The 16,810-nt window shown below is 35.2% G+C and overlaps 1 protein-coding gene across 12 annotated transcripts in view; it reads left to right on the top strand.

Annotated features, from left to right (window-relative positions):
- The window catches only part of CDH18 (cadherin 18), a 506,683-nt gene that overhangs the window by 424,719 nt on the left and 65,154 nt on the right, over positions 1–16,810 (top strand). The window lies entirely within an intron of this gene.

Below are 16,810 nucleotides of genomic sequence, written 5' to 3'. Positions count from 1 at the left end.
AAAAAATATATAGTCAGTGATGTGTGTTCTGGCCCATCCGTGTCTCACTAAATTTCAGTTTTAAGGAAAATAGAACCAGAAACAATGAATTTGTACTGTAACTAGAAAGATTCAGGCTAGTCATTAGGGAAAATTATAATAGGATTGTTAAAGGACTGGAATAGGTTGCCGAGTTAAGAAATGCCAACTTTCTTAACGGATGTCTTTAAAACGTGTTAGACCAATATGTGTCAATAATATTTCAAATATAGTTTATCCTTCCTTAGGACAGGAACAGTTGTTTCTCTGTGATTTTTTTTCTACTTTATACTTGGGCAGATCCATTTGTGGCAGTAAGACTTGGTGTTTGAAACTGATATTCTTGTAGATTGTGTCCACGTAGAGATTGAAGAATAATTCAGGCTGGTAAATGTGTTAGAGGAGGGGTGATAGAGACTATTTTATTTTAATTGCTGCCACAGTGATTTATGTGGTGGAATACACACTCCTTAGCTCACAAGAAAAATGAAACTACTTTTTTTTTCCCCTGGAAAACATATTCTGTTTTTTAAAAAAATGTGAAATTCAAACTTTTCTATTTTTTAAATCTGTTACATAGCAGACAAAAAATAACCCAGACCTACTGAGGTGACTGAATGAGTGTTCTCTTGAGATGCAGGATTAGTCTAGCCAGGAATGAACATGCTTGTTCCTGAGCTGTCTTTGGATGAATGGGCTGAATGGATTGCTGGAAAAACTAGGTAAAGAAGAAAACATAGAAACACTAGGAGACAGGAAACAGTGAGTTCACTCAGTGGAGGAAGGGGTCTCATGTTTCCATCTGACATTTCCAGAAATATATATTCATCTGTGTCAGGCACCTACATACACAAACTGTAGTTGCCCTGAGCATGGTCAGTAAGTTCATTACTTTCAGGATGCACTAAACTATGGAGCATGTAAAGATTTAATTTACAGTGGAAGGTCTCTTTACTCCCTGGATGCATGAAACTGGCTGTGTAGTTGTTTATCCTCTGTGTAGTACATATCCGTAATAAATCCAAAGCATGATGTATGGGACATCCCATTGGAAGCATCAGCTAGGTTAGATTTTATGTGTATCTGGAAAACCTGAGAATTCTTAAAGCCTGTCTGGATAAAATTTCAGACAGGTATGCCAAATATACCTGGAAAAAAAACCAGGATGGATGGCAGCCCTGGTGAGAACTCTTTTCCTTTTTTTTATAAGTTTTTGGTTTAGTCTTGCTGCAGTGTTTTCAGTGTAAGATTCTGATTTATGTTAATTTGAAAATTGGAGGCTAGACTATTGTATGATGTGTTCCTTTCATGACCCTTCTTTCCACAATTCAAAAGGAGGGAGGAAGGAATTGAAAATAGGCACACACACATGTGCATACACAGCGTGAAAGGAGCATAGAATATCCTTGTATTTTCTTGCCCTCTTCCTGTTTTTTTGGATGAGTCCTTTTTGGATGAGTTATTGATAACTCTTGCATTATATGCTATATCCAGTATTCCTGTTGCTCAAAGCAGCTCATTGTATTAAGCTCATTTTAATGTTCATAAGCAGGGAAGTGGGAACATCACCATGCTGCAAACTAAGATACGTAACCACAGAAGAAAACAAACAAGAAGAACAAGTGGTCCTTTTAACAATGCAGAAATATTCACAGTTGTTGACCTGGTGCAGTATTTAAGTAATCTAAATATGAGTTCTTACATGAAGAAAAATCTATAGTAAAGTGTTTCAGAATATTTCAGTGGATTTCTTGAGATGAGCTGTGTTCCTGAATAAGCTGCTCACAGGTGACCCTCTATTATTTAGAATTGCTCAGAGTAAAGCTGAAGGCTTCCACCAACATCACAAGTTGGTGGAAATTCTTAGGCATTTGCATAAGCACTTCTAGAACGCCAGACAGCATCATTTGGTTGGTATGGCTGGAAATAGTTTAATGGGATGATTCACCAGGAATCTGAAATATTTTTGAAAGCATAACTGGAAGTTTGGGCCGGTGATTACAGAGGAGTACTGGTAGAATAATTTGTGTGTGTAACTTTGACTTTTTTGGAAGCTGATAGCCATGCATCCGCAGGTAGTTAGGAAACGTTCTTCTACTTCAGATTTGAGTCTCTGTAATTACCAAGATGCTCTTTGTGCCATTATAGAATACGGATTTAATTGATAAATCCCAGGTGCTGACAAGTCAGTCTTTTTATATGCCTTTATAATAACAATAGTCTTAACAACAGAAAATGAAAAATTCCACTTTAACAGTTTCATGAGAATTTTTGTTGTTTATGCAGGACTGTCATACACAGACATATCTTCAGTCCTTTGCTAGAAGTAGCTTTCAAAAATGTCTCCAGGAACACTTATGTGGAATAGGCACAACACTAAAAAAGTTCCTTCTGTGTTAGATACATAAAGCTCAAATAAATAGTGAGAACTTGTAAAATGCACAGAGTTACAACCACAGATTTTGCAAGGGAAGACATTGTGTATCTCTGGGCTCTAAAGTGCAACACTTTTCTTGAAATCAAGATGTGATGGTATTCTATGTATGAACTGCAGCAGTCATACTCTGAGCAGCACCTTTCTAGAGCTTGAAAATGCAAAGGAAGAAGAGCTGTGGGTCAAAGGGGTTGCTCTGGAGTCAGCTGGCCAGGGCTGCTTTCTAATTATCGCTAAGTATTTGCTGAGCATCATCACTGTACTGCACGTAAAAATTGGAAGGAGCTCTGGTGCAGAAGCATGTGCAGCGAATAGTCCATTCCTCTAGTGCTCTGTGAAGCTCTAGATCTGTCATGGGCATCCATTCCGTCCCCAGGACAGGGGCGTCCCAGTTCATGATTCTCACCTGGCACTGCTGGGGAAGATGGACTGACTGCCAAATGGTAGGTCACCGCTGGTCTGTTTGGACTGTGGCCCTGAATGTTCTGCTAACCATTTGGTCAATGTTATTCATGCAGTCATAAATTATCAATACTTAATAAATGGTAACGTTATCCAAGATACGATATAATAAATGATGGAACCCCTGTTTCTCCCATTTTCTACTGTAGGCTTTAGCAAGGCTAATCACTTCCGCTGTTTTACACAGCAAGACTGAATCTTTAAACGTGGCCCTTGTATTCTTCTGAAAATCAGGTTTTTAGATACAAGAAACTAATGATGAAGTCAGTATTTTGAAATATTATTGCCCAGTGTTAGGTGTGGTTTCTCAGGGATAAGTGGGCACGCTTAATTGCAGGCCATGTTTTTAAATGACTTTTTTCAGGCATTTATGTTTGAAAATTACACCTTTCATCTATATTGTCTTGCTATCGTGTAAAGAAAACTATTTTGCTAGGGTTTTGTATTTTTTTTTTCCCAGAATGAGACCAAAAATAGAAGATTTAATGCTTTGAGACAGCTTTTAGAAACTTCTAATATCTTGTTACTAAAAAAAAAATAAATTAATTTGTTCAAAGCAGAGTGATATAGCCATGTCCTTTGCAAACTATATATGTGTAAACCATTAAATTATCTTAAGATTTTGAGGATATATGTGTCATTGTCCATTTGATAAATGACAACTTTTGTAAAGGGTATTAAAAGTCTGTTCTCCAATGTGTCTGTAAATGGCTTCTGCAACACAGTTCATAAAAAAACCTAAATGGTACTGTATTACTGTAATGGATCACCATGCAAGTTTTATGCATGTCAAAATTCGTTTTTAAGGTTTACTCTTCAGACTCCTAACAATCAGAATACAACTTTTTACTAACTCTTTGAAAGTATTAAAAAGAATTTATTAGGTTAGTATATCCTCTGAGGTCAAGCTGGCAATTGTCCTATATACAGGAAAATGTTCCTCACTAAAAGTGAGTTTTACAAGTGTACAAGAAGTTCTAATCAAAATTAAGAAGATATTGTTGACATAAATGGGCAACCTGTACTGGTGCTAAAGAAGCTACCATTGCCACTTTCTGGTCAATTATATATTGGAAGTTATGTTTTCTAACATCACCAGCAGAGCTACTCCAATACAGCAGAAAATAACCATACCATTTACTCAAATATGAAAAACTTTAAAATACGCATGCTTTATTTTCATTTTCACTTTCCTGAGAGTTACAACAACTAAGTTTTGCAAATAACTGTACTAGCTGCAGGAAATACATTGTTCTTTGTAGGTATTTCCTGTCTTATTCCTATTTAATTTTCAACGTTTGGGTTAATTTACAATAGCTGAGCTTTAGAGAGTCAAAATTTTATTTCAGTTATACTCCCACTGTTGGTTTACTTACAGCTTGTCTCAGAAGATGCAGTTCTGAATTTCTCCATGAGAGTTTCGTTAGCAGAAATACACTGCTTATAAAGTCTCTTTCTATAATTATTGCTTGTTGTATATTGGAGCATCACTTTGTGCCTGTAGCAGATAATAGTTTTCACTTGTAAACTGGGCTTTCTCCAGTAAGACAAGATTGTAAAAGACTCCGGACAGTCTAATATTTAAGCATGAAAGAAAATGTAGGATTGGAAGTAGAGGTAGAGAGATTTTAATTGAATTGCCTGTTCCTAAGAGGAAGCGAACAGCCCAAATAGGCATGCAGTCTGTGTTTCCTATTCCTGACCTTAAAGCACAGATTCACAAATATATATTCTACTCTTCAGCTATGCTTTTAGAAACATTATGGTATAAACAAAGTGTAATTATTGGCCAGATTCTCAGGAGCTGTAACATCAACCTTGCTTGTACAAAACAGTCTTTCCTGATATGAGCTCCCCTTGCCATTAACACCCTCAGAGCAAAAACTCATCAACTAGATTACTAGATTGACAACTTAGCCCTAATCGTGGTAAGAAGCTTTTTGCCTAAAAATAAAAGATAAGATTCTTTACCAGTGTGAATCAGCATAGCTTCATTATCTTCATTTGAAGTATGTGGATTTATACCAGATCAAGACCAATGTGAGGTCCTGCCCACCTTCAGCATGTATGTACTTTAAGAAGATCTTAAGAAGAGTGGACAAGAAAACCACTTGACAGTTCCAAACATGGCAAGCCATAATCACTGCATTTTCTGCAGAAGGAAAACTGTCCACTCTGATTAGGATTCCCTATGGCTAGCCTCCTGATACCATGGATTTTTATAGGGTCTTGCCTGGTACATGAGATGAAATGCTCTTTTTTATTTACATATCAGATACTGTATATGTAGGTACATATAAATTGCTTTAGGTATACTGTTTCATATTACCTCAGCTCATTCTGGAGATTTAGAAAACTGAGCTACACACACAGAGAAATGTTTGCTATTGCAGATTAAATTTGGAGGAAAGACTTCCCCTACGGACATATACAAAGAAAACACTGGGCAAATAAATTTCTGTGTTTCATTTGGTTTAAGAAAAATAGTGAAAGAAATTCAGAGTGAAAACTGGTATACTGCTCTGAATCTTTGTTTTATTTTGTCATAACAATTAGAAAGAGGGGATACTCTTAAATAGCCCGTGACATAGTGTTCAAGAACTATTAAGTCAAGAATAATAATTTCACCTTGGGATAGGTACTTAAACAAAGTGAAGGATTGGATTTTAAATAGACAGCCTACTTCCTTAGGAACTTTTAAAAGCATTCTTATTCCTCCTAAATGTTAGCAGAAGAGTTCATAACTTTTTTATTTGTCATTCATATACAAAAGGTACAGTAATCGTCTAATTTAAGGTCAACAATGTTAAGGAAGGCAGCCTTGCTTGTTTTTATTGAAAGTTTATTTTCCAGTGATCATCTCACGGCTTCATTTGAGTAAGTTTGAATGAACCTTCACATCACTAGTTAGAACATGCATTTGGTAAACAATCACTGACTTTTTGTACCAAATTGTAAATCAAGGTTTTTGATATGAAATGGAGAAATTAGAAATAATTTCAGAAAATTTTATGTCCTTGAGAAAGGACAGAGAGTATTGAAGTCCAATTTTTATTCATTCCAGGTCCTCATGAGGCAAGTATTTGCACTAAATAGAACTCTAGAGAAAGGAAAAAGCTCTCTGACGCTGCTCTTGGTCTGTTTTCTTGCCATATGTAGATCACAAATTCATTATCCAGACAAGTAAACTCATTGAAAATATAATTTTTAGGAAAACAAACCTTATTTTAAAAAGGTAGGTGGAATTTTGCAAGTATTTTTATTTCATTTGCTAAAATTTCCAAAACATTTTTATCTGTAAAAAATCTATATTTCAACTCTTCGTCTTTGGTCATGCTGGTTTTCAATACTGTCTTTCAATAGTACCCTAAAATACTTTGGCATGTCATTCCAGTAAGTAAAAATTTCCTTTTGAAAATTCTCCAGAAGATTTAAACAGCTAATGTTGGTTCAGTGCAAGTTTGAAATATTACAGTATGTTATGTGCCAATGCATAACCAAATTGTATAAGGGTCTGAGACACTTGAAAGATCCCAGTTACACAGGCTCACTTAATCTTTAATCAAATTGGTGTGTTTGTAAACTGAGCTTGAAAAGGTGCATTTGTACATTTTTTATGCAACTATATAAATATTGTGTTCATCAGAAAGGGTCATGTAGATTACTGTAGTTTATTAAGCTGGTTGGTGATTGATCAAGGAAATAAAGTTGTAAGTTGATAGGTTTCCTTATTTTCTCAGAGAAATAATGGAAGCCTGAAGGTACAAAACAAAGGCTATTCTTGTGTTTTCAGTGATTGTAGATGAGAATGGTAGGTAGGAAGAGGAAAAGGCAACAGGATCTTTTGATATTTTTTTTTTCCTTTTTTACAGAACCCAGCATAGAAGTTTGTAATATATGGTGTGTATAAAATTGTGTTACTTGTAACTCGGTTCATAAAATTGTGTAACTTTCCTCACTGTATGTGGGATCTGTGACAAAGTCCTGGCTTTCCCAGGGCTGATGACAAAACATATGTGGAGTTATTCCTAAGTCTTGTGCAAGAAGAGCTTTTAAGAGTCAGCACTTGTATTTTCAAATCTGTGCTTTGTCTAAATTCGGAAAAATTTTAAATGCAGACAAGCTTCACTTTCAAATCAAGAGGTGTTCAATGCTAATACATACAGCAGAGGCTGACCACCCTACAGAATAATGTATTTAGTCAATCAGAAAGAGAAACAACTTTATAAAATTGTGTCCTGTCATGGAATGGTCATATTTTATGTTTTGTGTGACCTTATTGTGATGCTTTTTAGTTTATCGTAGTGTGAGGGTGCCTCTTTTCAACAAGCTACACCAATTCACTAATTCAGTAGTCATTTTCTTGATAGCAGTCCACCTGTAACAATGGAACAACTCAGACTTCTGTTGTCAGCCAACTGTAAGATTTATTGTACCTCTAGGTGGAGATTTATCTTTTCTCTGACTAGATCAATATCTAACTCTCAGGTCAATAAATCCTGATTGAATCTCAACAGAAGTCAATAGCTACCTATTATGTCACCTAATAGACAAAGATTTTGTGGTTGTTGGGTCTAAGAAAGAAAATAACCTTTGTGAATGCACATATCAGAAGTTTTATTACAGGATTTCTTTGAATTTTATCTATATAACATCATTATCTTTTTTGTGTGCATCAGAAAGTTGTGAAAACTGTGGCACACTTAATGCTACCACGGTCACGTTTTCAGCATTCAAAAAGTATCTACTGTGGTTCCTTAGTCAGCATTCTGTTTATCCAGAGTGCAGTTCTTAAACATCTTTTCTCCTATGCGGAGTTTGAACTAATATTTTTCATTGTGTGACTAGATTGGGATTTTTTACAAGTACTAAGGTTTCAATGAATGTATGAATTTTTGTTGGTTAAAGGGTCTTTTTCCAGAAAACATTACAATAATACTTTTTTCCTAGGATTTTTCTTTCAAGGACCTGTAAGGAAACTAATTAATCATATTTGTAAGGTAGTTGTTGTAACATAGAAACTTACATATATTTACACTCTGATATACTAAGTCTAGCACAAAAGCACATTCCAAAATGAAGACATTTTGCTCATTTTTAAATTTGATGATTTGCTTCAAACAGACATTAGCTTGCATGGCCACTATCATAACATGTCAAGCAGAAATGGTTTCATTGTAATTCAAGTACTTAGGATACATGGAGAAAGTGTTTCACATTTCCATATTGACACCAGTCTCGTACTTCATTTGCACTTTACAAATAAGCATACTTAAATGCTGAGTAAGGTTGCACTTTAAGTGACTTATAACAATTACAAATTATGCTATACTGCTCTAAGGTCCTTAACATGTTATGCATGGGTCAGTGAAGCATCGAAGTTAAGTGGAATGCTCATGGGTATGTAATGAATATGTATCACAGGGAGAAAAGAACACAACAACCATGTAAATGCTTGGTCTGTGGCTAACCAAGCTTTCTTACTAACAGATAATCTGAATTATATGTCTCAACCTTGTCTGTCTTGTAATTAAATTAGTCAGCACATGACATTTTGTCCAAATGTGGAATCTTTTCAAGATTGTATGTTGCATTCAGTTTTTTAATGAGTTGGACACTGTTTTGACCCTATTTGAAATATTTTTTGTCATGCCTGTAGTCATTGTCTTTCTTCTTGTCCCTCTTATCAAGGTGATCTACTTTGAAAAGAAACCACAATATTATTCAGCATAATGGGCAACTATATTAATTATCTCCAATTATTTAGATTTGTTATCATATACTTATTAAAGACAAAAAGTTTGATTTGTATGAAAGTCTAATTTAATAGTAGCATATGAGAAATATGAAGTCAAGTCTGTGGCTCCATCTTTATTTTTCTTTCCATTATGAAGGAAGTAATAAGGGGCTTTGGATTATGAGCAAAATATTAACAGCTTTAACCTTCAGCTGTCTATTATTTTGTCATTTTCATTCAAGCTATAGATTAAATACATTTTTATGTAGGCCAGAACATAAGTGAGATTACAGGAAGCAATATTTGATACTGGCAGTCAATACTATTTCTATTTTAAGAGAGGGGTATTTCCAAGCTTGTGAATACAAGTAGTTAGTTTTCAGATAGTTTTAAGCTCTTTCTTGTCAAATGGGATTTCCTTTGAGAAGATTCCTCTACTTAATTCCCATCTGCTATGTTCAGAGGTTACTGAATGTATCCCCTTTTTACATAATTGATTTGTTCGTCTCGTGTCATAAGGTTATCCCTTCTCACCAAGGATTAAATACACCCATAAGAAGTTTATATCTGAAGAAATCACACTTAATGAGTAACTTCCTCCGTTCTGGTGTTCTTTGCCCTTGCCTTATCTTCACACTCACGTCATTTGCTTTGTTCCTCTGCTTGCCTACCTGACAAGTAATCTGTTATGGAGAAGTCCTCAGTATCTAAGCAGCATGAAGTTATCTGTTAGTCATGTATATCTGTATCCAGGTATGTTTCATCGCTGTCTTGCACATAATACTTTAAGTATTTCTTTATACAACCAGCAATCACTTGTTACCAGCTTTGAGCAAACAGTTATCTTCCCCCCCACTCCTAATTAGGGTACAGGTTCTTCTTTGGTTTTTAAATACATTTTTAACTGAATTGTCAAAAAAAGAAAAATAAGTTTTCAACACAGCAGTAGCATCATAATTCTGTAGGCTTGCCTCATGCTGCTTTACCTGAGGCACATGCCTACTGCATTAACAGGAACACATCAGAGTTTGACCACTGTATGGTTCAGGTTGGAGAATCTGACCATTTAGAAATGCCACTAATTCAGATTCAGTTCCAAGGTAATCACATGAGTGAGTGCAAAACCACTGAAGTGTCTTCTGTTACAAATTGCATTATTTCATCATGCACACTTATGCAGAGAAGTAGTATATAGTGGCATGTTGCTTCTAGACACAAGAATATTTTTATTCAAGTCAAAGTCTGTCCTTAAGGCTTTCTTCTAGTCCTCGATATCTCATCTCTAACAGTTTTATGTCGAAAAAAATAAAATCTTCAATAATGGAGAAGCAATTTCAGGAGAGGTCAAAACCACTCAGATATGGGATTTGTTTGAAAGAACGTTTAATTCTATTTTGCTGTCTGAAAATTCATAGGAACTTGGGTGCAATTTATACTTCAAAAGAAACAACCTGCACATTTTCAGGACATAACATATTGATAAACAATTTCTGATAATGGAGGAATTACCCCCTTTCTGAACTGTTTTCAGAATCTGCACATCAGAAAAATTGGCAGAATTTTCCTATTTTTCACCCTGAAATGTTGACTCTTCTAGAAACAAGATTACATTAATGGAGAACTATAATTATTGCCCAGTCCCAAAACTAGGAAGGGTGATAGAATCTCCCTGAATAAAGAAGTAAATAAGGAAATTTGCAGAATGTGAATGTGTGTCAGTTTTCTGAAAGGCCAAGCAAAAGGAAATCTATAACATGAAGCTGGCAAGTTTAGGCAAAAAGAAAAGGAAAAATAGAGGAGCTGAGAAAGAATTTAGCCAGTAAAAAAATAGAAGTAGCAATAGTGCCTTTCCATGTGTTTTTCTGGAAAATAGGTCATGGTAAAGAAACCTGATTTTTTTTGTTTTATGCAATGGCAAGTCGTATTGAAAAAGATAACTGCCATGTCACATGCCATTCTAGTTAAATAGCAGTAAGTAGTGAGCAACAAAGCACATATTAAATGGCTATGAACTGGCTACCTTGGAGGTAGCAAAAAGTTAGCATCAAGACTGGATCATCATGAAAGGAAGAGATTCCACCAGGGCTCTACAGGGATTGGTGTAAGACCAACTTTATTCAGCTTCTTTCTGTGCATGTAAATTCAGGTTTATGGTCCAGCCTGCCCAGAGGTCCTCAGACAGTAGAACCGTGTCTATACAGCTTAACAGAACAAATGAGAAGACACCTGTACCTTTACAGCCATATAGAGCCACACCAGACATAGGTTTCTTAAAAGAGTTGGGGTTGTGTTTAGATAATGAGATCTGCACCAAAAAAAGTCAGTTTTGTTTAAATGCTAAATTTCCTGAAAAGTTTGATGATGTCTAGGCCAAAGTGAAAAGTTGATGTTTACAGGAATGACAACAATCACAGTGCAGTAAACCAACAATCCACCACCACTAAATCCAGAAAATATCTCTTCCATGGCGTAGTGATTTGGAAGTAGCAACAGTCTGAAGACAGTGGGACAAGTACAACACTTCAGTGGAAAACTATCCCTGATAATAATGTCCTGCTGATTAAACCAGGCTACATGAGGCTGAGAGAAATGTACTTTAAAAAACTGTGAACCATACTAACTGAAACAGAGCTGGCAAACCTGCCATCCATATACATGTGCTTTAACTTTTAGCAAGAGAAAAAATGACAGCTTCCTGCTCAAATAGGGTGGCCATTTGCAATGGTCTTTCTATAAAAGATATTCCTTTGATTTGCAGCAATTGCATATTGCAGATTAGAGTTTCTTGTCTGCTTTCTGGGAGCAGCATGGCAGCAAATTCTTAATTCATTGGAATATGCTTTGCATTATGAAAACAGTGGAAGGTGGTATGATTACATTTGGCATCCATGCAATTGCTACATAAATTGGTGTATTTTCCACTGAGTCAGTGAAGCTTTCTTCAGATTCCTTAATTCAGGAGGCTTTGGCACAAGACTTTTTTATTTTGTAAATTCAGGCTGTTGCTCATTAAGATTTTTGAGAAGGTTTTATTTAGTATTAGTAAATTGGATAGATTTTTTTTTTTCCCCTGGGGGGGTGTCCATTGTAATATAATCAGTCTGGTTAATCCCCCCCTTCTTTTAATACCCAAGGAACACTATTCTAACCTACTATTTAAAAACCCTTACTATTTTCTTTTTCAAATATACTTATTTTTCAGCAATTTCTATTTTATTACAGCAGTTGTCTTTCAATGTTGGATTCATGTATTTTATTTCAATGATAATTCCCCTTAAGAAAGGGCATAGTGTCTTTCAGTACAATAATCATGACCATAGAAGAAAATTGACCACTAATTGTCATTTCTATAGTGCTTTGACTTTTAGCCATGAAGTGTCTAGTGATATCCCTGTAAAGGAACAAAATGTATAATGTTAGTTACATAAAACAGATCTGACTCAAAGGACTAGATTAAAAACGTATGTCATAGAAGCATTCAGAATATGGAGTATGACCATGATCTCTGTATTGCACATTTTGTTTACAGTTATAGTTTGAACTAAATCACAAATCCAAGTCAAAGTCTATTGGGATTTTGAAATTTGAAGTTTATTCTGAAGTTTTAAGAAAAAAGGAATGCATCTACTGACTTGTACTTGCTCAGTATTTGTCTTAAAATGTAAACCCTACAAAAAATGTGCTTTCTCTTAAAAGGGATGTGTCTAATTCTTTCAAGGTAGAATAATATTAGATTTTGAGATGTATTTTAATATATACAATATATTCAGAATATTAAGTTACAATAAAATAAGCGAACTACATATCCTAAAGCAAAGCAGTGATAAAAATAGAGCTTTTATTCACAAAGTAAAAATAATATTAATGAAATTACCATCTGCAACAGTTCACTTCCCTGAGTAATTGGTAAAATCACACATTTCAATAGTTATTAAATAAATATTTAAAATTACATTTGAACCATTTAGTGGTTGTGATCGTGACAGATATATTAGAAAATAGAATATGGGGGATCTAGTATGACCTACTGGCCCTTCATGAAATCTCTAGTGACCAGGCTCATGATCCAATAACAGAATGGAAATTTTTAAAACAAAATTAACTTGCCCATGACAAACTAGTCTGTCATTAAAGTGGAGTTGTTTTGGTTTTGGTTTTTTTTTTCCCACTAGATAGAAAACCTTTGAGCTTAAAATGTTAAAATGAACCATGGTTTATTCTGGGAAGGTTCTATTCACACATCATGCAGGAGTAGGCTGTAAGATAAAGCTGGCTAAAATTCTGCAGTGGTTACTGAATCTAAAATAAGTTCTTGTTTTTTATAAGTAATAAGATAAAATACTTCAAGTGTACCAGACTGTCAGGTAAGTACATAGTTAAATACTTTGGTAAATGCATAGTTAAGCACTTGGCTGTGGCAGACATTTTCTTAATAATTGCCTGCACTTGAATTAAAAAGTCTTGATTTTTACAGTCTCAGTTACAGCTGAGCCTTCTGTTGTAGCTCTTCTTACATGCAAGCGTGCAAGTAAAATGGTTCTTCACAGAATGCTAAAAAAGACAACATAACACGTTGTCAGATGCTACAGAGCATAGAAGTATCTTAAAGAAAACTTGGAAAAAAAAATAAAAAAGGAATTGACTGCAGTTCAGTATCAGGAATGAGTTCAGAGAGCCTGAGTGGAGAAGGAAGTAAAACTTGCCAAAAATAAACTTATTTTCAGGGCTTTCTCAAATCCAGAGGCATTGGGTAAAAGGAAAGAAAAGGAGCTATCCACAGTAGTAGACATATCAATCGTTCATCTCAATGTTCTTCTCAGTCAGTTTTGTCTGAAGTTTTGAGGATAAATGCAGGACAGTCATGAAGAAATTTCCTGATTGCAAAAAGTTGTAAGGAATTGTCAGTACAGAGGAAGAAGCTTATGTCTTCAAAGGCAAGAGCAAGAAGAACATAATAAAATTAAATAGTATTATATAGTAAAGGCCATGTTGCAGAACTAATTACAAGACTATCTGGGTGATGCTCTTAGTCATATAATTTAGTTTTAGTTAGTCTTTTGAGGAACAGGGCGTTGGACCTGTTGGCTCTTATGGGTCCCTTCCAACTCAAGATATTCTATGAGTCTGCAGTAACTCTGGTCTCGTTAATTTGTAAGTGTCATTGGAGGAGAATGTCCTGGGTATATTAGTCAATCATAGATGAATCACGAGTGTGATGTATTCTGGAAAAAAAAAAAAAAGTTGTAATTAGAATAGGCAGTGATAAAATCTCATCTGGAATGTAGGTGTATTTCTGGTCATCCACAGTCAAGGAAGATAAATTCAAATTGGAAAACGGGCTTTCCAAGACTGTAGAAATTGTCAGAGAAAAGAACAAACAAACAAAACCTGGTATGATTTAGAGGTGAATAAATGTAGACAAGAAGTTAGAAGAAAAAGTGTGTTCTTTTTCTTCTAAAAAAGGGAGAGCCTTCCATGTGGGAAAACGCATCTCTCATAATTTTACGATGGAAATAGGTATGACTAAATTCAGCAGGCCAGAGGTCCAGAGCTATGTGTCCTTCTGAACTCCATTCCAATAGATATAAACCTCCATATGTTGTACGCAATTTTTGACATAGCAGTCAAACTTTGGTAAAAATTCTTCACTTAAAACCAGAAACAGGGTGGGGTGTCCCCGTAATGATGTCTACATCTTGCTTTTTTTTATTGCTTTCCTTTCCTTTCTTAGTAAAGATGAATAAATATTGGAAACATAGCTGAAAAGTACTCAGTTAACAGGGTCGCAGTGCTGCCTAACAAATATGAGGCAAAATTAAGGCTGTGTTTAAATTTAAAAAGCCTGTGACAGTTTTCTTTTTCAGTTTCTTTCTGCACCGTTTTAGACAGGGAGATGTCTTCCTTAATGTGAACTTCCTGTCTTCCTGTGGGATATATAGGAGCCCCTGCCAAGTCTACTGAAGATACTCAGGGCAACTCCTGCTTGAAAAGGAATTGCTGGAGCATTTCATATTACCTTATTGGAAAAGGCGACCAAGAAAGTTCTCCTTACACCTTTTGGGCTCATTAAAGAAATTTGAATATGATTTTAGTGCTGTACTGCCAGAACAGTTGGTAGAGCTGCTAGTGACGAGGACAGAGCATCAGGGTCCTCACAGTAGTTACATACCTCATACCAATGATATAATTTTAGGATGTATATATGTATATGCAACCGAGAAAAGAGAGAGAACTAAACCCTCCGTTATCTCCTGTCCTTCAGCATATCCTAAGCTTAAAACCAGTTTTCTTATTCTAAACTTTGGATACAAGTTTTTGGAGTTAAAAACTTGCCCATTTTCATTTACTCATTTTTCAGAAAAGAGAAATCTGATGCAAGTGGGAGATATGAAATGATTAGTCATCCACAAATCCTTATTAACTGCCTACAAGCATTGATTCAGTACCATACCCCTTGAAGCAAAAAGGAAGAGGAAAGTAATTGTAATTCAGAGGAATTTCTGTTTGTTTAGATCAGTTTAAAAATGTAAGTGACTAGTGCATTTATGAGGATTGTACAGAAGACAGATGTTCCATTGTGTAAAATTTGGTCTGTTTCAAATTGAAATTGAAGTTTTTAAAAAAAAATCCGATATTCCTTCCATGCATATACATAAACATTAAATATTCCAATAAATTTCATTTCAATGTGAAAAAGTGAAGCAATTTATTTGAAAAATGCAGAGCATTTTTAATTTTAATACTTTTCTATCTTCCTATTTTTCAGTAAAATGAATTTTCAGAACAGTATTACCAGATTTTGTGAACGATATTGATTTTGATGAAACTGCATATTTAAGTTATATCAGTGCCTTTTATCCAAATGTCTCAATGCCTTTCTGTTACAGTATGTATAAATTGTGGTTCATTTCAGTATAATGTGGTGAAATCTGTGGAAAAAGGTGTGTTTGTAACTGTGTCATTTAAAGGAAAAAAACACTGATGACCTAAACCAGACTGGTATACTATTTTTAGCCAGCTTGTCCAGAATCTATGCTTCTGATGAAACAGAACTTACAGTGCAAAACTGTGTTAAAATAATTCTGAATCTTCATGGATACTTTAAAATGTTATTCTTTGTGGATAGTTCTACTTATTTATGTGTGATTTGTTTTCAGAATAGTATGGAAACAATGGTATAAGCTACATGAAAATTTCTGGTTTGTATGTAATAATGGCTAAATGGTTTTACTAAAGACATCAAAAGAAAGTAATCTTAAAGTACAAGAAAAATAGTGTTCTGGAAGTCACTTTTTGCATCATCTGAGACTGTGGGAATCAAAAATCTTGAGAATCATGCTGTAGAGCAGGTTGTGTAGAAGAGCAAGGCTCTTCTTCTGAAGTTGCTTTGTGTTAATGGCTATTATATATTCAGAATTTACCCAGAAGCAACATCTGATCATGCTATGGTATATTTTCTTACTAGGTATAATAGCCACTCAGTTTAAGAGTCCAAAACCAAGTTATGCTACAAATGCAGTTTTTTTGAAAATTTAATGTTAATAAATTTAGCATTTCACATATTTCTTTATCTCTGCGTAACTCACTCCAGTCTATCAGTGTCTTACATGTACTCGTGAGCCCAGAACTGGACCCAGCGCTCCAGATGTGGCCTCACCAGTGGTGAGCAGAGGAGAAGGATCCCCTCCCTTGACCTGCTGGCAACACTTTTCATAATGCAGCCTGGGATGCTGTTGGCCTTGTTTGCTGCAAGGGCACATTGGTGGCTCCTGTCCGGCTTGAGGAACCCCTGGATCCTTTTCTGAAAAGCTGCTTCCCAGCTAGTCTGTCCACAGCATGTACTGGTTCCCTGGCACAGGACTTGACATTTCCCTTTATTGAACTCCATGAGGTTTCTGTCAGCCTGTGATCAAAGAAATTAGCAGGGCCTAATTCACAGGCACCATCGTAAGTGAAAAATGTCCCATAACTGAAACTGAGCCCATGGAATTGACTGTTCCTCCTTTGTTGTAATCTTTGCTTCTGCATGTGTAATTGGCTACATGTTAAAAAAATTTCTGATGGTGATGGATAGAAATAAATAGAATTTTAGGTTTTCTCTCTCTACTGTAGTAAAACCAATAATAGCTTATCTTTCACTTTATGGTTAGGTGTTAGGT

Source organism: Haliaeetus albicilla, chromosome 21, assembly GCF_947461875.1.
Source record: "Haliaeetus albicilla chromosome 21, bHalAlb1.1, whole genome shotgun sequence".
Taxonomy (NCBI): Eukaryota; Metazoa; Chordata; class Aves; order Accipitriformes; family Accipitridae; genus Haliaeetus; species Haliaeetus albicilla.
The sequence above is the reverse complement of the archived record's forward strand: the minus strand, read 5'-3'. Positions and strand labels throughout refer to the sequence as shown.